At 42.1% G+C, this 22,839-nt stretch overlaps 1 long non-coding RNA gene across 4 annotated transcripts in view; it reads left to right on the top strand.

Moving 5' to 3' along the window:
* LOC141096333 (uncharacterized) overlaps window positions 1-22,839 on the top strand; it is a 272,072-nt gene that overhangs the window by 18,239 nt on the left and 230,994 nt on the right. For all 4 annotated transcript variants that reach the window (XR_012233668.1, XR_012233667.1, XR_012233670.1 and 1 more), the window contains exon 2: window positions 16,435-16,594. This is a non-coding gene — a long non-coding RNA (uncharacterized lncRNA). The remainder of the gene's footprint in view (window positions 1-16,434; window positions 16,595-22,839) is intronic.

Raw genomic sequence — 22,839 nt, forward strand, 5'->3', positions numbered from 1 at the left:
TGTAAGTCAGAACCGTGACTCGTATATAAGCCGAGGGGGGGTCTTTTTCAGTGCAAAAAGGGGGCTGAAAAACTCGGCTTATATTCGAGTATATACGGTAACTTGAATCTGAAAAAAGCAATAATCAAAAATCTATGAAAATGAACAAATGAAAGTCAGACGTTGCTTTTCAACTATGCTTCCACAGAATTTAAACAAAACTCATGAAATAGGCCTGGACAGAAATAATATTAATACTTTGTTGCGTAACCTTTTGAGACAATCACTGCAAACAGTTCCTGTAACTGTCAATGAGACTTATGCACCTCTTGACAGGTATTTTGGCCCAATCCTCAAGAGCAAACTGCTCCAGTTGTCTCGTGTTTGAAGGTTGCCTTTTCCAGATGGCATGTTTCAGCTCTTGGCCTAGGATGCTCAATAGGATTTAGGTCAGGGCTCATAGAAGGCCACTTCAGAATAGTCCAATGTTTTCCTCTTAGCCATTCTTGGGTGTTTTTAGCTGTGTTTTTGGGTCATTATCCTGTTGCAAGACCTGCGACTGAGACCAAGCTTTCTGAGAGTGGGCAGCACATTTCTCTCTAGAATCCCTGGGTAGTCTTGAGATTTCATTGTACCCTGCACATATTCTAGTCACCCTGTGCCAGATGTAGCAAAGCAGCCCCAGAACATAACAGGCCTCCTCCATGTTTCACAGTAGGGACGGTGTTATTTTCTTTATATGCTTCATTTTTCCCTCTGTGAACATAGATCTGATGTACCTTGCCAAAAAGTTCCATTTTTGTCTCCTCTGTCCATAGGACATTCTCCCAGAAGCTTTGTCTCCTTTATTATGTATATTGCTGCCCCTTAATACACAGTGCCCTCTCTTGTTATGTACAGCACCGTCACTTACATATTGGATTACTTATAGAGCCCCAGTCTTTGTTACATACCGTCCTGTCTTGTTTAATATATAGTGCAATGATGGCTGATGGAGCATGGGAAAGCTTCTTTTCTAATGGAGGAACTGATGGCCTAGTCATCTGGTCACCGGTTGCGCCATCAGCAGTCATTTTAAAAATAATAAGAGAGGGGACTATGTAAAAAAAAAAAAAAAAAAAAAGCTCTGTGAATAGCAAAAATAAAAATAATGCACTATGTAAGAGACAATACTGTACATAACAGCAGAGAAAGCTATATAATAAGGGATGGCATCATCTATAACTAGAGAGGATGATATGTAATAAGAAACAGTGCTATAAATAATAAAAGAGGAAACTGTAACTAAGGATGGTGTTATACATAATAAGTGAGTACATTATATAGTTAGTGACTTAGCTATACATTATAAGTTAGTACACTATCTAGTAAGGGACTGTGCTATACATAAGTGAGTACAATATATATTAATGGACTGTGCTATACATAATAAGTGAGTAAAATATATACTAAAGGACTGTGCTATACATAAGTGAATACCCTATATACTAAGGGACTGTGCTATACATAAGTGAATACCCTATATACTAAGGGACTGTGCTATACATAAGTGAATACCCTATATACTAAGGGACTGTGATATACACAATAACTGAGTACACTATATACTAAGAGACTGTGCTATACATAAGTGCGTACACTATATACTAAGGAACTTGCTATTCATAAGTCAGTACATTATATATTAAGTGACTGTGCTATACATAAGTGAGTACACTATATACTAAGAGATTGCTGTACATAATAAGGCTACATTCCTGTATCTGTGCAGTGTCAGTGTGTTGCAATCTATAACCGATGCATTGAGCATGTCCTATTCTGATTCTCAAGATCGAAATCAGAACAGAATATTCTCTGACCCTCACGGATCTTATTCTCAGATCCATGATTTTCATGTATGTGTGAATGGACCAATAAAACTCTACAAGCCCGTGTGCCAGCCGATAAAAAAAAAAAAAAAAAACCTGGGAGCACACGGGCATTTCACACAAATGTGAGAATGTAGAATAAGGGAATTTACAGATAAAATTATCACACAGAACAGTTATAGAATAATATTTACATCCAGGAACTTACGGCTGACGTCTCGTCTGATTAGAGCCGAATTCTCCTGTTTCTTCTCCATGTGGTCAGACCTTCATGTCGACATCTCCCATCTCAATACATTTGCACTGAGTGAGGTTTTGCAAATCACATACTTACGATCACGTGCCCACTGCTACCGACATCGGAGAAACCTCACAGCACACTGTGAGGATTCACAAGTCTGCAATCACACAGAATGACTACAGACATGTAGCTTAAAGCTGGATAACCCCTTAAATTTGTATCAATAATAGTATTTCTTCTTTTCTTTTAAATAAAATTTGCGTATATATTGTAGTATAAGCTGTGTTTTTCAGCACTTTTTTTGTGCTGAAAATGCCCCCCCTCGGTTTATTCTTGAGTTATTGTCCCAGAAGACTGCAGGGGAGTGGAGCGGTGGAGCAGAGGGTCACAGGAGGCAAGAGCCAGCTGCTGCAACTAACTCCTGTGCCCGCTGCTAAAGAGAAATTAATATTCACTGCACTGGCACAGTGTCAGCTGCAGCAGCCGGCTCCTCCAGCTGCCGGGCGGTTATGTGTCCCCGCTACTTAAGAGAAATGACTATTCACCTCTCTCTATTCCTATAGGTGTGTAGAAAGGTGAATATTCATTCCCTTAATGAGTAGGGACACGTGATCGCTCGGCCGCAGGAGCTGCTGGCACCAGACCAAGATGCCGCGAGGGCGCACAAGGAAGGTAAGTAGGATTTTTTTTAATGCTTTTCTCATGGGGGCCATGCATACAAGGATATAGATGTGGAACCATGCATACAAGGATAGGGATGAAGGGGCCATGTATACAAGGATGGGGATGAGGAGACCATGCATACCAGGATAAGGATGAGATGACCATGCATACAAGGATGGAGATGAGGGGGCCTTGCATACCAGGATAGGGATGAGGAACCATGCATACCAGGATATGGATGAGGGGGCCATGCATACAAGGATGGGGATGAAGAGCCATTTATAAAAGGATAGGGATGAAGGGGCCATGCATACAAGGATAGGGAGGAGATGGCCATGCATACAAGGATAGGGAGGAGATGGCCATGCATACAAGGATAGGGAGGAGATGGCCATGCATACAAGGATAAGGATGAGGAGCCATTTATACAAGGATAGGGATGAAAGGGCAATGCATATAAGGATGGGGATGAGGGGACTCTGCATACAAGGATGGGGATGAGGAACCATGCATACTCAGCTTTTCTCAAATCAATAAGTTTTCCCTGTTTTTTTTTTTTTTTTTGTGGCAAGTTAGGTGCCTCGGCTTATACTTGGGTGGGCTTATACACGAGTATATACGGTACCTGATTGGTGTATGGATTAGGTATAACATATAGAAAATGTTAAAAAAATTAACAAAAACAAAAAAAAGGAGTGCCCCCAAATCTGCTTATATTTTTTTTTTTTTTTTTTTTGTGCTGAGCCCCCTCACGCCATTTTAAATATTTTCTGTAAACCTTGCTACAGGACTGGCGATACTGTAACTGAAACGCTAAAAATGTGTGGAATATTTCTAATAATAGTTATTATACTTTCCTCATTACATTTGCTGTCCCACAAAACCACACATCATTTGCTGGTATATTCCTTTTTAAGAATAGTTACTGAATTTCAATCCACAATATGTTTTCTTCTCCTGTAAAACAATACCTTTTATGACTGTAATGATTAGATGTAACATATATAAAATGTGGAATATTCCTATGCAGTTACTCAAACCTAAGCACTAGGGAGAAGCAAGAGTCTACTCAAAAGCGCATTTTCCAACCATCTGCATATGAAATAAATGTTCTTTTATGCAGCCAGATGGCGAGTGCATTATGCTTATTATCGCCCATCGTTTGGCATAAACTACATTTATGACCATGAATGTTTTTTTTCTTGCCTCGACCATACTCTTTGTACCGCTCATCTCTAGTTGAAGATGACCATCTTTGTTGAACTTTCTGTAAGTATTGTTGCTTGAAGTAACATGAATAGGCTAGGATGATAGGAAAAAGTTGACTTCTTCAAATATGAAACTTTGCTTGTACCTTCTGTTGGGTTTTATTCATTTGAAATAACTTCATTTTAGGTTGCATAGATGTTTTTTAACTAGAGGAAGTTATGTAGCATGGAAATATCCAATATTGTGTCAAAATTGGTGTGAGTTCACATAAACATGAGTTATGGAAACTCTCTGGTTCACCAGGTGAGGTAGATCCTCTAAGCCTATTTCTGGTTGGGCACAGGGAACCCAGCTGTTGATGTAGTATGGTAAGTGGCCAGCGAGGACAGAGCACATTCAGGAATCTCTGGAGCAGCAGGAGAGATGACATGGAAACAAATATAGATCAGTATGCACAGAAGGTGGAGAACACCAAACCTAGAGGTCTATAGACTCAATCCTAAGACACAGATGTGTGTTTTAATGGGCTTGAAATAGGTCTAGGGAGATGACTCATGCCTGGCAACTTGCAAAACCCGAAGTGGCGAGCAACAAATGGCAGTGGATCAAGGGGAAGGAAGCGGAGCCTGGGATACCTAGGACAGATGTGTAACACAGACATTTGCTAGTCACAATTGATGCCTATATTATTGCCAAGCATTTGTGGACTATAAGAATTCTCCCTTGTTGGCTCCATACTTTCTATTGTGCATTTTTCAAGAGTTCATGCCTCCCAATGTGTCTTTAAGGGATTTTGTAAGACTAAAGTGACTGGCCAAATCAATCACAGGTGCTCAATGCACCCTTTTCACAGTCAAACAATTCACAACATTTTTTTGGTGTCATGCACCTCTCACCATGGTCCAATATTACTGCGATAGGAATAGCATTCACACTAAAACACAAATGATGGTATGATTGTTCTCCCTCTTAGGCCAGGATCACACATGCGAGAAACAAGGCCGAGTCTCTCATGTTAATACCCGGCACTGCCGCCGGCACTCAGATCGGAGAGTGCGGCCGCATAGCAATACATGGAGCAGCACGCTTTGCTTCCAAGTGCCAGCGGCAGTGCCGGGTACCAACATGCGAGACTCAGCCGTATTCCTCGCATGTGTGATCCCGGACTTGGAGTAGGTGCATCTTCTTCAGGCAGGAGAACCTAATAAAAAAAAACACAGCTAAATAAATACTTTAGGAAAATTGGTGGCAGTTCCTGAAAAACCCTCTTTAATTTTTTAATAATTTCCTTAGTGCTTTTTCAACATTCTTGTTTGCCAGTGTGGTTTTTCCAGCATTCTTGTGGAATTTTTTTTTTTTTTTTTACCGACATTTTATATTTGTTTTTTTTTCAACTTTATTCAACAAAAAAGAAACCACCCACTAGCATTTTTTCAAGAACAAATGATGGCTGAATGGTCAACAACATCCCTGGGTGTCTTTTGAGCTTTCCCATTGACTTCTTGTATCAAATGTAGAGCATCTTCAGAGTGGAAAATACTTGAAGTTTGGTCCCTTCACTTCTTTGAAATTGACATCTTTGGAAACATTTACTTGAGCATTTAAGTTAGCACTTTAAAGAAAATTTTGGCCTGAAAAAGATGTACGCACATGCCCTAAAGGGTTTTTCCAACTTTGGAAAACCTCCTGTGCCATGGCTACAGTTTTTTCAAGAAAAGAATCTGTGCCTTACTCACCTTCCCCGCATCCAGTGCTCAGTTTCTACTGCTGCTTCCAGTGCCTGTAATTGTCTGCAGCACTGATGTCCTCTACAGTAGCCAATTACTGAGCTCATTGTCTCTGCCCAAATCGCCAGCACGAGCTGCTCAGAGCTAGGCTCACTAATTGGCTGCAGCGCTGTTGATGTGACATTAGCCCTGAAGATTGTACTGTACACTTGAAACCGTTGCAGAGACTCAGAGCTGGATCGGAGGAAGTCGGATAAATCAGTTTTTTTTTTTTTTTTTTTTTTTTGTTTTTTTTTTTTTTTTTTTAAAGCAGTCTGCAGCCAGGAGACAAGCATTTTCCAAAATCGGAAAACTCTTTTTAAAAGAAACTTGAACTAAATTATACTTGAATCCATAATTAGTTCAAAATTCAAATTCCCATTTACAAAGTGTCCATTATACAGCTTATGGTACTCAGTGTGTGCACCTTACAGGGCCAGATTCACCACTGACAAGTGCCGGGACCCTAAGCAAGCATAGGGACCCACTCGCCATCGGGGACACCAGCATGCTATGGAACCTGTGAGTCGGGGGGTAGCCCGGTGCCAGTGTGGGTGCTGCTGTGGGTCAGGAGGGCCCCCATATAGTGTTAGGGCCGGAACCAGGGGGACCACCATCAGAGTTATTGAGAGAATCACATCAGGAGGATTACAAAGGGAGACATGCGACTGAAGTTGTCAGGGCGACAGGGGGCGGGGCTAGGGTAAAAGGAGCAGGGGACGTGTGGCAGTGGCAGTTGGGAGAGAGTGAGAGTGAAGGCAGGATGCAGGGTGACTTGCAGGGGCACCGAGAGGAGCATGTGAGGAGAAAGCTGTTGATTTACTGATGTGAGAGACTGTTCCGAGAGACTGCTCCCTGCCCCCGTTCTGAGAGAATCATCCCTGCTGCCCCCCGCCTTGGTGAGAGAGGAACTTTACCTCAGGTTGTGGCCGTGACTACCCGTTACCACAGAGGCCTGGACACTTCCCTCCAGCCTTCCCCCATCACGCTGACCCGGCCGTCACCGGCCTGAAGAAACGCCACCTCGTCACAGGCTAGATAAAAGGCCCGCTACCCCGGCTTTGGGAGAGACTCCTTGATAAAGGACGGCTACAGGTCATCTGGAGAACTGCATCATCACCGTGCCCCACCTTCATCGCTTTCTTCAGGGCCTGTTGCGCCCCAACGGCATCGCTTTCTTCAGGGCCTGTTGCGCCCCACCGGCATCGCTTTCTTCAGGGCCTGTTGCGCCCCACCGGCATCGCTGTCTTCAGGGCCTGTTGCGCCCCACCGGCATCGCTGTCTTCAGGGCCTGTTGCGCCCCACCGGCATCGCTGTCTTCAGGGCCTGTTGAGCCCCATTCCTACCCGGGGTAACGAGACTTCAGGACAGCCGCCTCAGCGACCTCTACGCGGCCACGCTCCCGAAACCAACAGTCCCTGGAAGGCTAAGTGGCATTATATTTGGTTTAAGATTGTTGAGTCCCTGCGTGGACTGTTTGTTTTGTTCTTAATTCTTGTTTTGTTCAGCCAAGCCCAGCGGCTAAAGTTAGATAAAATTAATTTCGTAACCACCATTCGTCTAGTGTCTCGTCACTGCATCCTGCGAACCTGCTCAACCCTACACTGCCACTGGCCCCCCATGCTTTAAACTGTTTGAAATACTTACCTCTCCTCTTTCCACTCTGACTACAGATCCTGTCTCTTCTTCGTCATATGACTGTGTGATATCTCAGTTAAGAGGGCCCAATGGCGTCACTGCAGCATGCCCTCTGGGCTGAGCAGTGCAGAGTCACAAGATGCTTAATAGACAGGGCCAGGGGCTAGTGGGTAACAAGGAGAGGTATTTGATTATTTATGTATGTATAGAGCACTATCCGGGGCCCATTCTGTATGGAGCATTTTATGGGCCTCATTCTCTATGGAGAATGAAGCATTATATGGGCCCCATTCTGTAAGAAGCAGTATATGGGCCCCATTATCCTGTATGTAGCATTGTAAGGCTAGTTTCACATTTGCGTTTGGTGGCAAAGCGTTGGGCTGCAGACGCTCGTCGTGAAGCTCTGCCTCCTCCGGTCAACTCCGCCTATGGGTGCATGCCGCTTCATGACCGGAGGAGGCGCGGCAAGGGGCGGAGCACGGCGAGCGTCCTCAGCCCAACGCTTCGCCTCCAAACGCAAATGTGAAACTAGCCTAAGGCATCCATTATTCTGTATGGAGAATTATAAAGGGTTCATTATTCTGTATAAGCAATATATGGGCTTCATTATATTGTATTGAGATATAAATGGGGGGGCCCATTATATACACTCCTTGACAGAAGTTATGTTGCTTATCCAAGTTATCTAAATAAAAGCTTATAACCTGACGTTACATTTAACCTGACGTTAAAGAAACCCAGCACCCCAGATCTTCACTTGAGCTGCAACTTGAACTCTGACAACATGCCAAAAATCCACCCTGCGACCAAAGCCTGGATTATCAAAAGGCTGAAGACCAGATCCACTGCAAAGGTGGCTGGCACCTTTAATGTGTCTAAGCGACATAACTTCTGTCAGGGAGTGTAGAATGGAGCAATATATGCGGTCCATTATACTGTGGTGGCTATATTATTGTATGGAAGAATATGTCATGTGTTAGGTGTCCGGTTCCTGCCTCTGCACAGGAGGGAACTCGAGCCTTGCCTTCTGCGGTCTCCCATTCCGCTCCAGCTGGAGAGGAGACTGCTCAGCAGAGATGTCAGTCCCAGTGCCTTGCCCAGTTTAATGCTAGGTGTCTGGTTGCTCCTTCTGGCTCTGCTATTGTATCATGCGTGAGTCAGCAGCAAGCAGATGCTCCTGGGACTAAGTCCTGCTTTTCCCCCTACTGAGCATGCCTGTGAGATGACCTGTCATTGGAGGTCGGAGGTCACATGCTCAGGTCCTGTTGCTGCTCCAATTGGACCTCCAGGAAGGTCCCTGAAGGCTGCAGCTATAAAAAGTTTGCATGTCCGCCTGGCCTTGAGCTAATATAGAGATTTACTCTTTGGCTATAGTGGTGTGTATGATGATGGATGTCTGAATCTGGTGAATGAGTCATTAAATACTACCTCCCTTTGATACGCATGTGAGTTAGGGATCCAGCGTAGAGTCAGCACCGAGTACTGGCACTGCTTAGTGCCGCAGTGCACTCTGCTTCTCTTGTCAATTAGTGCCTGAGGGTGTCAGTTACCACATGGAGCCTATACCGCTGGTACCGCAGGGTCTATCAGAGCAGCGCTGTGCACAGTTAGGTGCGCTTTCCAGTGCTAAGCTTATGCTGGTTAGTGGCATCCGCCAGGGTAGATCTTGTACCTGCTCAAGGCAGTAAGCTTTACTTGGTCGCACCCTGTGACGCATAACAGGGCACGCTTTACACGCCGGCTAGGGTGAACTCTGTGGAGTAACAGAGGACGTTCTCGCACGCACTGGGTCAGTGGTTCCCCGCCGGTTTCCAGCTACCATCTGTTATATTCTGTCCGTCATAGTCTAGCAGCAGTTAACATCTCTACACAGTGGACTCCAGGCTGTGAACGCACCTTATACCTTCTCTGTTATTTGGTGTGTTCAGCCAGCCCGTAACATGGTGCCTATAATACTGTATGGAGGACTCTGTGGTGCTCAAAATGCTATATGGAAGAATATGTGATGCCCATAATACTGTATGGATGACTATATAGTGCCCATAATACTGTATGGAGGACTAAACAGTCCAGTGTAAGAAGATGAGCCTGCGTCACTCTGTGACTGCAGACTTTTGAAAACCCTGGCCCATATACTGTGTGCTGCGAAGATTTACCATTTTCTGAGCTTTTGTAGAATTTACAATAGATTTAACTCATGTAATGAAAGGAGTAAGTGAAATCTTTGTCACTGTTATTCCTATATTTTACTGCCATATCTATGCATCATGTATAGTGGTATGTGTTAAAGGGGCACACTGAGATTCTTTCGCCTGGGGCCTATGAAAACCTGGAGTTGGTCCTTGCACCTTGTGATGCATAAGTCTCTGCTCCCACTTGGTCGGACCAAACGGGATCCAGCTAGTACTTTCTGTAACTATGAACTCTAGTAGATAAGAGAGATGTCTTTATTCTTCACCCGGTTCTCTACATTAAGCCCAAAACTACACAGCACAGTATCTCCGCTCTAATGCACATTTCGAGGATTACACGAAGTACCTAGGTAATTCCAAAAGCAGACATGGCAGCAGACTGACACATTTAATCATATCGTTCTCTGACAAGGCGAGTGACTGCAGCAGAACTAACACTCGTTTTTATACTCTGCCGCCTCGCTGCACCTTCGACTTAATCTGTGCTAGAATTCATGCTGGTAAAGTTTAGTCTATTGCATTTTTCATCCTGTCAGAATAGAAGGTTCATCACTTTAGAGAGCTGGAAAGATGCCAAGAGCGGAAAATGATATGGAATTTATTAATGTTTTGTAATAATCAGACAGCACAATATGAAGACATCGGCGTCTACGCGATATATTCCGCATATTTTATGCAATTGCTTGTATAAGATTAAGCCAAATTCGACTTCCTTTTGAGTGTTAAAGAAAGCATTTTTTTTTTTTGGGGGGGGGGGAGGTTATAAATTTTTATATTTTATAATGTTTTATTACATTTGTATATTGTTTATATGTTTGCATTTTTAATTTTTATTTTTTTCTTATTGCGCTATTATTTTTTTACGCAACTTAAATATTTTTTTTTTTTAAGACTTCATTGAATTTTATGTTTTATTTTACTGATAAACTTTTAGTGATCACTAAGAGTATGGAGATCCACAAATTAAAAAAAATCTGCGTCAGCCAAGTGGATGAGATTTGAACAAACCATTATTCACATGCTGCCAAAATTTTCCATATGGAAATTGACCCTTGGCACTCTTTTTAACTCTTTTTAAAATCCACACTTTATTTTGTGGTTTTTAACTATTGAGATGTCTCTTTGCTTCTTTTTCGCTTTTTTTTTTTTTTTTTTTTTTTTTACCGCGTAATTTTACCTTTTCAATGTAGAGGAATCCAATTTGCAATAAATTTCTACACAAATCTGTAATGAAATGTGAGTAGTATATTGCAAGTGCTGAGGGTTTGCATCTAAATCTGTAGCTTTTTTTGGATCCCTTGTATATGTATCCTTAGTGATTATTAATATGGCAGACCGGACTTTATGGGTGTGTAAGGTTTGCACAAGCCGAAGTGTTTTGTCTCGACCTTTGTGTGTGGGTTCCTTTTGTGTGTGATGCTGTTTGCTGTAGATGTATCCACTCTGGCCATAAACCCACAGATGACACCGGAACCCCAGATGTTGTTCATTGCCAAGAAAGGATTCAGCCCATTTTATAAAAAAAAATAGTGACCTTCACGGTTGGAACTGGTGATGCATATGTACATTAGGTGCCAGGTACAAAGCTTGGTTTTCACATCTTCTGTCTTACACAGAGAGGCATAACGGTCACATGCGGCGGCATTGAATGCTCCATTTTCATATTATTTTCTTTTCTACAGCTCTTGCCTGCAGTAATACCCATGGTCCGATATGATCAGCCTAGCCTTTTATTTCTATTGTTCCAGATCTGGCTTCTGCCCCACTCTTCTCTAGCTGCCTTGGGTCTCACAATCTGCATTTATACTTCTGGATTTAAACTGTAGTTCTTATAACTAGAGTCTCCTTCCTTGTCTGTTCCAGTTCTCCTTCAAGGATCCAGGATGTTTTGGCCATATTAAGATCCAGATTTCGATTTTATCCAGAATAGTTACAGGGCTTGCTAACTCAGAAAATCTCTTCCTTGTGCACACCCAATATGTGGCCTAGTCTGTCCAACTCCATGTGGCTGGCTTGTCTTCAATTCATTACTAATTGTTGACTCTTCTAACCTGGAAGTAGCTCTCTTCCTACTCCCCAAACCTCCTGTCATCTGCGGCTGTTAACTCTTCTGTGTCCCGCATCAACACTGTTACTTTAAACCTTCTCACACAAGTGCATAGAGGGGCATTAGTCACACCTTAAACAATTGCATCAAACCTCAACATATGGAAAATGTAGCAATATAGCACATGCCAGCAGTATAAGGTCTTCAGTAGGGTGTTCCTTCTCTCGTTGCCTCTAGTTTCCTTGTGTTTTACTACTGTAATAGGATAACTTGGTTGCTAGTGGCTGCTTTGAAAATTACTAAATTTGAACTAATGGTAGACCTGAGGATCCTTGCTAGTCCTACTAGTCTCTATAGCCATCAGCGGTCTCCTTGAAATGGGGTCACTGGGACTACTTCTGAAATTTCAGGTAAAGCATGCTCTTTTGTCGATATACTGATGTTTCACCCATGTAGGGGGGTAGCTATAGCAGCCTTTCCAGCAATAAGTCAATCCAATTCTGAACATTTCTGTTCCCATTAGCTTTGCTTGTTATTCAAGCCATAGTAACTTTGTGACACTTCCATGCACAACCAAATCTCTTCAGTGCCTCTAACCATCTATTCAATGCCCTCTAGATGCCTCTTCTATACTCTGCTCATAAAACCAATATGAGTAATTCTTTACAGTAAGAGTCAATAGGATGTTGAGGGAGCTGGAGGATTTGCAAACTCTTCAAGGAGTTCTAGAGGTTCCCTCTTTTTTCTTAGTGTTGATAGGTAGAAGAAGATGATTTAGGAGAAACGCCTAGACCAGGGGTCCCCAACCTGTAGCTCAGGAGCCACATGTGGCTCGCGGTTCCATAAATTGTGGCTCACAACTGTCTGCCAGCTTGGTGCATTAGGTCCCCAAACAGGAATAAAGAGTACATTGCAAAATGGTGAATTGTGTAAGTAACTCTGCACAGAAGAGCAGATCTGGATGCACATTTACTGGTCTTAGGGGTCTAGAAATGTTTTAGGTATGGAACGCTGGAGGATGGTACTACCTGTTCGAGGAGGTACTCAAAGCTGGATGTGACAGTGTGTTAGGAGTCCTTGATGGGAGAATACTGAATGGGGGTATTATGGGAACCCCTGGATCTCAGTGTACTGCTTTGGAGTGTTTTCTGTGGAAAAGCTTTGGTTATCATTATACCTGTAATGGGGGCTTTAGTTGACACTACTTTTGAAGGGGGTGGGAGCTGGATGTGGCTCGTGACCCTCTCTCTAAGCTGAATGTGGCTCTCAAGGTCAGAAAGGTTGGGGACCACTGGCCTTGACCATAGTGACATGAAGAGAACCAAATGTCATGTTTGAAGACTCCAGTATTATGAATAGTTCCCTGAGGCCTCTAGGGTCCAATGACACCTTTATCACGTTAGGAGACACCAGTGTTGTAAATGGCACCTATTGGTTGTAGCACCTAAGGGTTTCTCCACAGTTAGCACTGGTTGTTGGTTCTCCTGAAATTTTAGTCTCCATTTATTGAATATTTACATCCACATTTTGACTGGCAACAGCTTCTAAACTTCTGGAAGCATCCACTTTGGGACACATTTGTGTCCCATTTTGTGGGTTAATACCACCATAATAAGGGCTGATTAGGAGGTACGGCACCATCACTGCTCCATTATGAACTAGGCTGCACAGGAAAAAAAAAGTTAGAAATGAATATATCAAAAATGTGACTTTAATAATCTAACCTAGGTAACTTTTTTTTAATATTTTGTGCCAGGAAAGAATGAATCAGTCTCAGATTTTAACTGACTTGAGAATTTCTGTAATATCATTGTCTTATCAGTTTCCAGCTGTCAGAAGCAATTGTCTAGACCACAAATAAATAAATCCTTTATGGAAGAAAATTACCATCGAATCATTTTGCATTTAAAAAAAAAAAAAAAATCCCATTCTTTCAAAAATCTCACATTTGATGTCTTATGTCAGTCACTCACCTAACAACTGTAAGTGCTGAAATAATGCACCCGGCAATTATTGCTTCAGGTTTTAATAGTGAAATTCCCTGTAATTACCGTGACATTTTCTGTATGAGGAGGGGAGTTTGGGCGGCTTTATTTTTAAATATTATTTCTTTTGCAGTTAAACATTTCAAGACATTTTTTGACTAAAGTGCAGGTGAAACGTCTTCATTTGACACTTTACTAATCTCATAAGATGACTTTTTCAGGTTATTGGGATTTATACAGATTTATTTTATATATATAGATATTAGTAATACTTAATTATTATTTTTTCAGATTAATTCTCTTAAGAGAGCACTGTCACTTCCAAAAACTCATTAAAATACAAGTGAATTTAAGGAAACCTTGTAATTTGTCTTAGGCTGGTTTCACACTTGCGTTTTTTTGCGCTGTATTTTGCATGGGATGTGCTTATGTGCGCATACACATGCGCTTGTATGCGTTTTTATGCGCATGCGTTTTTTTGTGGTGTGCGCTCGGGCGCACAAAATGCATCCTGTTGCATTTTTTGGGCGTCCAACTTGCCTCAAAAAAACGCATGCGCGCAATGCGCTTTTTTACTGCAAGTCACCCATTGTAAGTCTATGGGTGCGCATACGTGCACATTGGCATGCGCATGTATGCGCTTTTTTGTGCATGCGTTTTTTTGTTGACCATTGGTTAGACAATGGAAATTAGGGGTTAGAGTTAGGGTTAGTTAAGGGGGTTTATGGTTAGGGTTTGGGTTAGTAGGGTTTGGTTAAGGGTTAGGGTTAGTTAGGGTTAGTAGGCTTTATGGTTAGGGTTAGGAGTTAGGGTTAGTAAAGTCATGGTTTGGGTTAGTGTTAATCCTAACCCTATCTTGATGTTTTTGGTGAGGCCAAATAATATTGGAAAAAACGCAAACGCGGTAAAAACGCACTAAAAACGCATACAAACGCATTAAACGCTGCGTTTTTTTCATGCATGTGCATAAAAATGCTTGGAAAAAAACGCAGCATTTGTATGCGTTTTTTCCATGCTTTTTTTGCGCGAAAAACATGCTGCAAAAAAAAGCAAGTGTGAAAGTAGCCTTATAAAGGAAATAAGCTACTTTCTCAAGTTATGAGCCATTTCTATCCTACCCTCTGCCTCATTCACTTAGAAAAAACCCAGCTAAAATCCAACTTTGTCAAAACACTGAGAGATCACATTACAGCTGCCTATTAAAAAATGTAGAGGAGGGTGGAGCAGATTGAGAGGGAGGCAGATGGAGTTGGTGCTTCTTACTAAGTATTAATATAACTCCAGTCCTGGACTCACAGCTACACTGCTCAGTACTGTTTTATAAAAGAAAAATGCTCACATAGGGTAATAATGTAAATTGAGGAATACCGGGATTGGTTTTTGTATGTCACAAGTCCAGTAAATGCACAAAAGTTGTTCAGCTGCTGCAGTCACATCTGCAGGTAAAAAGAGGATATTATTTTGTATGTAAATTGAGAAAGAGTAGGTAGACATTCCGGCAGCCTGCGCTGCTGTGAAAAAGGTGTGGCAATACTTAAAGTACCTTTTATTAATGTGTTTCAGGTTAATATTTAATTAGTGTTTTTTAGGTAGTGCCATCATATTCCGCAGCGCTTTATAGACATCATCACTGTCCCCATTGGGGTTCACAATCTAAATTCCCTATCGGTATGTCTTTGTAATGTGGGAGGAAACCCATGCAAATACGGGGAGAACATCCTTGTAATGTTATATTTGGTGGGATTTGATCCCAAGACCCCAGCATTGTAACACAACAGTGCTAACCACTGAGCCACCGTGTTGCCCTACAAAAACAGTTCAGTATTGAGAAATGGTTCGATACATACCTGAAACGCGTTAATAAAAGCTACTTGAAGCATTAGCACACGTGGAACTATTCCTTTTTGCACAGCAGCATGGTCTAACAGTAATATTATATGATATCCTCAATTCTGCTGGTGCGTAAGAGCATGAGCGACATGGAGGAAGGAGAGCTAGATTTTCTCATGTGTTTTGTATGGGAATCATCATCACCACTAGCTCAGAGAAAACTGAAAATTACAGCTAGAGCCTGCAAAGAAGAAAACTGCAAAATGCAGGTACAAACCACGTAATGGCCAAAGATTATTTTTTTTCTTATGTACACACACAATAGCATATTACGAGAATAAAAAATCACGTGGAATAGGAGTACACATTTTTCAAGATGTCCTCTTCACTCTACAAGCATACTTTATATTAATTCTATACCATTTTTCAAATTTATGATCCAGCCTGGATGTTCTTTTAAGGAGGTTATCTGATTTAGCGATCTTGTTGACCAACCTTAGAGATGTTCTCCAATGCACTTACTATTGACTATGGTGGACCATACTGAAATTGGGACTGTACATCCTTTGGTTCATGAGAAGTGAGAGCACAATGAACCTCGGCGAAAACGAAGAGAAACATCCTCGCCCTGAGTGGTCTCTGTGACTTGTCACCCCGCTGGTTGTCTCCACTATGAGATTGAGTTGCTAAACGCCTTTCTAGTTGTCGGTAGCTTGTGTGTGGTGCTTGCATTTCACTCTTGCCAAATTCCTTCTGCGTTTGTTAACAATGTACGAATACAGTTTGGAAGAGCATGTTTCTGTTGTGAAAACTTACCTGGAAACTGAATCCTTAAAGAAGGGCCAAGGTGAGTTTCTAAAGAAGCCTTTGGAGGTCAAAATCCGCCATCCAAACCGTATATTCTGTCATTGGTGAATGAGCTGGAACGTGCAGGAACATTACCGGATTGGCGTGATGGAGGATGAACGAACATGTCCTCCAAATTTAACAATTGTAACCACTCCCATACATTACAGGTACTCCAAGAGAATATACAGCAAGAAGTTCCGGCTATGACCCCAAACGTTCTCCGGTATCCATTCAATAATATGGAACAGAGTGGACAGTTGTGCTTGAATGTGAAAGGTGGACATTTTCAACACCTGCTTGAAAACATCAGTTTTTTCATGAACCAAGGTATGTACAGTCCAAATTTCAGGATGATAGATCAACTCTTTTAGAAGTTACGGAAATTTTTCCAGTTAGATTTGCAAGCAAATTACCCTGTATTGCTTTTCCTGGGCACTAAGGAACACCTTTTAAAAAAAAAATAAATAAATAAATAAAAAGCAAAATAAAGACAATAGTAATAAGTATATTATAAACATTTTTCTAATGTATTGTACCAATGCTCTGAATTTAAAAATATTAGAAATAACACATAAGTACATTCTGATGTTCTGCAGCAGCTGAGGTTTCTGTTATGCTGTGTTGCAACATGGACCTTCTCGGGTCTGCATTATAGTCACAGCATATTTATAGCATAATGATAATAAGGGCACAAATAATAATAACTGACAATAAAAGCTGCTCTTGTACGGATAATCCTGGTGTTTCATGGACTTATGGATTTAGGCTCATAACTAATCTCCAGCCAAGCGCTGTCCCCCTATTAACCATTATGTTACTGGAAAATACTGAAGCAGTCGGTTATCTTTAGGAATGGTTGGATTGCTTTTATAGGACCGTCATCAGTATCCTGAACCCAGACAGCCCTAGCTGTTGTGAAATCTCTTGCTTGGAGTTCTGAGCCGAAGCTCTCTCTGCTCCCTTTGGTGGTTGCTGAGAGTAGTGGAACTGGTCAGGTGGATGGAAGTTCCCCACCTGACGACGATAATTGGAAACCTGGGTTTACTGGCTGGGAGCATATAATTGAGCTGGCTGCTCTTGAAGGTTGCAGGTGATTTCCTCAGTGTGCATTTGGAACTATTTTGTCCCCTGCCTGATCTGCATGGTTCAACTAAGTGATTCTTTTGCTAATCCTTTGCATCTAATCTGGTTGTGTCCTGGTTGTCGTCTTTTTTTTTTTTTTTTTTTTTTTTTTTTTTTTTTTTTTTTTTTTTTGCTTTCTGTCTTGATGCTAGGGTTCAGCATGCTCCCTGCCGAGGGCAGCACAGGACTCTGCTTCATATGTCGCAGCTTGTTCAGTCCCCTGTTATGTTAGTATCTTTTTGCTTGCTGCCGGTTTACAGCAGAGTGCTGATCTAGCGAGGGTGAGATCGTGTGATCTCAGTTTTTTTTTTTTTGTATATCAGTAGTGTTGGACTTTTTCAGGGTTTTGTGCGTGATTGCAGACAGTATCTTTTCTATCCTGTCCTGTCTAGACAGCTTGGGCCCCACCATTTGTTCAGTCTGTTCTCTGCCTGTGTTTGTGTCTCATCTCGTCACCGACAATACAGTATATGTTTGGGGGCTGTCTATTCCTTTGGGGATCTGCTCCAGGGCAGTTTAAATTTAATCTTTCTGTGTTTAGGCTTAGTTAGTCCTCCGGCTGTGACGAGGCATCTAGAGCATCGTAGGAATGCTCCACGGCTACTGCTAGTTGTGCGGATAGGATCAGGGGTCTGCAATCCACTTAGTTACCAACCTCTCTGGTCTTCTGGTGGCTTAGCCTGTTCTTGCCATCCTCCTCAGTGACCCATTCATAACACATAGCATTCTCTAGGACCTCAGGACTCATCTCTGCCATCTACTGTTTGGAGAAGTCCGGCCAAAAGTGGTCTCTATGAAAAAATTGAAGACAAAAACCAAACTTTCAACACAGAAACAAGTCCAGGTGACTCAATTAGTCATGAAAACATAAGAACTGTGGTGCGAAAAATCGCAGCAGATGCTCTGGACAGTTTGCTTGCTTAAGGCTAGTGTTAGGAATGGCAGAACGCACTAAATAAAAATAAAGTGCGTTCGCCGCTCGGGGTCCACCGTGCAGTAGGTGTTACAGCCCCTGCTGAGCAATGGCAGACGACCAATATGGCGGTATAATGCGCACGGGTTCAACTTCACCCGAAGTGCACAGAGCAGGCTCTGTTCACACACACAGGCACCGCAACAAAAACATACAAAAAGGCTGAGCCTGTTAGAGTCACAGGCCTCAGGTAAATGCACACACGGTATAAAGTCACAGAAGCAGGAACTAAGACAGAGGGGCTGTGTCCATCTAGACCTACCGTGTGTGCGGCATCGCTACCGCGAACGCCAGGAAGGGCTGCAGCGCGGCACAGGACACTGCTGCTGGACGACACAGCTACAAAGCAGGCGTTATGTTGGACGCTAGCACAGAGGTGCGGTGTGCACAGTGGCCTAAGGCTTGCCACAGACTGGTGCTGACTGCTGAACTTATTCTCTAACCAGATGCATAATATCAGAGGGAAGGGGTTTCATAATAAGTCAGTCACCAGAATCATACATCCGTCACCATTCACAAATAGTAGTATAGTCTATACTAGCGCATGGCAGAACAGCCATGCGTGCTTTTTATAGCAGCCGGGACCTTCCGGAAGCTTCCAGATCTCCGAGATGGTCCGAGATGGACCAATGAGATCTGGAGCAGGACCTGAGCACATGACTCCCGATCTCCAAAGGGAAACCGTCTCATGAGCATGCTCAGTAGGAGGACAGAGGGACTTAGCCCCTGGAGAGATTTGCTGCAAGGCAATCTCCTCTGCGGTGGATAAAGAGCAAGAGACCGCAGAATGTAAGGGTCTGGATTCCTGCAGAGCAGACGCAGGAATCTGACTAATAATAGCTAGAGAGCGGTACAGTAATGAGTGTCTGTAAGTAAGGGCTGGAGCACATGACTGTATAAATCAGACAAGTGCTATCAGTGATGTTGGCAGATAGCACTCGCACCCATGATATTCTACGGGGCTGTGCACATGTCCGATTTTCCTCTAAGGATCAAATTTCAATTTTATGGATCTGTAAAAAAAAAAAAAAAAAAAAAAAAATTGGACCACACTTGGATGAAATTTGAGTGTGGTCTGATCTTCATGTACTAACTGAAAGGAGAAGTTGGAGAAACCTTTTTTTCTCTCTGTTTCCATGAAAATCGAATACCACTCTGATCACAGGCTAATTAGCATAATTTAACCATAATTCTCAGATGGAGAGAAACCAGTTGTGTGACTGTTACCTAAAAGTGAAGCATTGAGGAGGGTCTTTGCAAGCAACATTACGCGTTTCAACTGAGATGCTTCAAAACTTGTGTGCAAATGTACGTAAAAGAATTGATGGTGTTTAAAGACAACGGGCGGTCACATCGAATATTGATTTGATTTAAATTTATTTTTTGTTCACTCAGTTTGCATTTAATTAATAAAAATATTTCCACTTCTTCTTTTGAAAGCCTTCTTCCTTTGCAGAATTTTTTCCATAACTACCTTAAACTTTTGCACACTAGTGTAGATCAGTACATCTTATACATTATGGCTCTAAAGAAAAATGATTTTATTTAGATTTTTAGGCAGAATATATTCTCTCACAGACCAGTGAAGCCTATGGCTCACTCTTAGAGTTTCTTCCTTCCCTGCTAGAGATGTAGAGTTTTAAGTTCTAGTAAAGGGAAAATAATTTAATATATAAAATTATCAACTGAGCAGAGTTGGATGCCAAAATGGTCTCCTCCCCAGTGTCATTGGAGGAGAATCTACCTGGGAAGGTGAGAAAACACAGGACATAAACTATGGTTACCACGATTCAGGGTAAAGAGAAACCAAAAATTGGAAGTTTCCACACAGATCATCTTCGTGGTGGTCTTCGTCTCCATGGGATCCTATGTGATTGAAGCAGTTGCACATACAGTTGTGAAGATCAAGCAAAATTTGAATTTGCCTTTTCGCGCTGACTTGTGAAGCAGTTATTCTCTGTGACATAAATGTCCCTTATTATACTCCAGAACATAATGACTTTAATATTTAAATACTGACCATCACCAGTCCAGTCCTGTTCACATCTTCAGATTGGCATCCTTGGTTCTAAATTCTCCAGCGCATTGGTCAGTAGGCCAAAGCTTTCTTGTTTACTAGTTCCTCGAGAGTTCTGCTTATGCACCCAAGAAGGTTTCAGCTCTTGCCATGATATCAAGAACCTCATGTGCAGAATCCTTCCAAACCTAGCAAACCCGGAAGCTTCGGACCTAGCAACAGACATGTTTGGGATTTAAGAGCTGCCAATGCAAAGATACATGGTGGTGGTGAGTAGCGGAGAAGCCGGACAGTTGAGTATAATAGTGGGTTTTTTAAGATTTTGTTGGCCTTTTATAATTGTGAGGTAGCGCTGTCATTTGGGTAGGGGATACTCGCTTTGCCGCCACAAAACCAGATCCGGCATGGGTTTTCCATAAAGCAATTATAGTCCATCTGGTTTATTGTGCAGCATGAACCCACAGCATAACATAACGTTCACTTACTCAGCATAGTGTCCATGACAGAGTTCAGCTATGTCCTCCCTGTGGTCACACAGGTTATACACTGTTCCATACGCAGGCTCTTCAGCCTCATAGTTATCTCACCCATCAGGGTTCTACCTCATGACTGTGTCTCCATGCTGCAGATGTCCATTCCCTCCTCTGGGGACTCGTAGACACATGCAGCCACTACACACAGGCACTTCAGGGAGGCAGACACATCTCCCAGCAAGACCTTCCAAACGGACCAACCAGGTCCCAGCATTCACCTCATGTGACCTACCCTGGCCACCTTATATGGTCCGTAGCCACACCCACCGGGTCACATGGCTATGACCTCATCACAGGTCCTTGAACCCTTCAGACACACTTTGCAACAGCGTTCTTAAACACATCCCCTGGGTGGGTTTGTAGGTAACTGGGACTGCCCGTCTCCCCAGTTACCTGGAGACTTCTCCCTGACACATTGACACAACATGTCAGCAGTATCAGTGCTGATCAACACACACATCAGTCTCCATCTCAAGGCCACCCACCTTGAGATACATAATGGTCATTCATGACTCTGCCATTCATCCTCTCTCCTCGGACATCCACACAGCGCCCCCTAGCGGACACAGTGGTCACTACACCACGTAATAAATAATAAAAATAAGAATTTCGCCCAGCTGCCACCATATTGCTGAACCCATAAGGGACCAAATGACAAAAAAAATGTTCATTTTCAACATTCCAATGCAATTTATAAACTTGTTTCTAGTCGTACACAAGGTATGTCGTCCTCTTCATAGTATTGCAACCCTAATGCCAGGTGAGCCTGGCTGCTGACACTGGACCCGAGTGTAGATGGAATTTACGTTGGACTTCTACATTATTTCAGACTTTCTCATTCTGCTTTATCTGCACTTTTCAGACTTGAGTTATACACACTAACTCTACGTGCAACCATGGTAGATGTCACCTTTCCTCTAAAGTCATTTTCTTTATTATATACACAATTTATCCATCTTTTTGGGAAAACTCAGACCTAATAGTGCAGCAGCTATTCAATACATTTCAGATCCACTTTTCATTCCCTGTCTGTAAAATACTGGCTAGGTGACAACTCTATCCTCTGCTCAGAATCTAAATACAGTATGATTCATAGAGAACAGATTCGCAACCAATTAACCATTCTCACAGTGGAGTATGTAATGGCAAGATGTAGTATTTAGGTCAAAAAATTATTTTAAGTTCTCATTTGTTTGGTTCTATCAGAAAGTTAAGTGCTGCCTCCATACAATCCTTCAGATATGATATTAATCATCGCTGTCCAAGTACTTAGGTATTTTTGGAACCGCATGATATAGGAATATGTAATCTGAAAGGTATCAAAACAAAGTTTAGTTTATAAACTGCAACTAAACTTTTATTTTGTTGAAAAAAACAAACAAATGCTCAGCATAAAAAGTTCTGAAACTTTGCAATTTACTTCCTAAGGATTTGTCTTAATTCCTGTTAAAAAAAAAAAAAAATTTAAAAAAAAATTGTTCAGCATAAGAAGTCCCGAAAAATTGCCTGAAGAAGGAGCTGGAGCAGCTCGGAAATGCGTAGCTTAAATAAGGAAGTTTTATCTAGAATCTAGATGCATTCCATCTTGCTGTATTGGAGCCCTTTGAATACATTCTTTCACGTGATCCGTTTGTTCGAATCTGGACTCTTATCCTCCAAAATCAGAGGGCATAGCTGCAGCCATCGGAAAGGTTTTCCTTGCATTCAAGTGTTGTGCCTGATGCTGCACAACCAGTTCAGGTGAGTATTACTACTCACTGCTTCACATTTCTGCATAGAGAAAAGAAAAGAGAAGAACTAGCTGGGTAGAAAGACAAAAGGAGCAATTGTAAGTACACAGTGCTGTATAATATGATGACTGCAATATAGTAAGACAATAAAAACCTTGATGGGAGGAGGTCTTCTTTAAGGCAAAAATTGTCTTACT

The sequence above is a fragment of the Dendrobates tinctorius genome, unplaced genomic scaffold (genome assembly GCF_039654945.1).
Source record: "Dendrobates tinctorius isolate UK_male_01 unplaced genomic scaffold, ASM3965494v1 ptg000009l, whole genome shotgun sequence".
NCBI classification, from domain to species: Eukaryota; Metazoa; Chordata; class Amphibia; order Anura; family Dendrobatidae; genus Dendrobates; species Dendrobates tinctorius.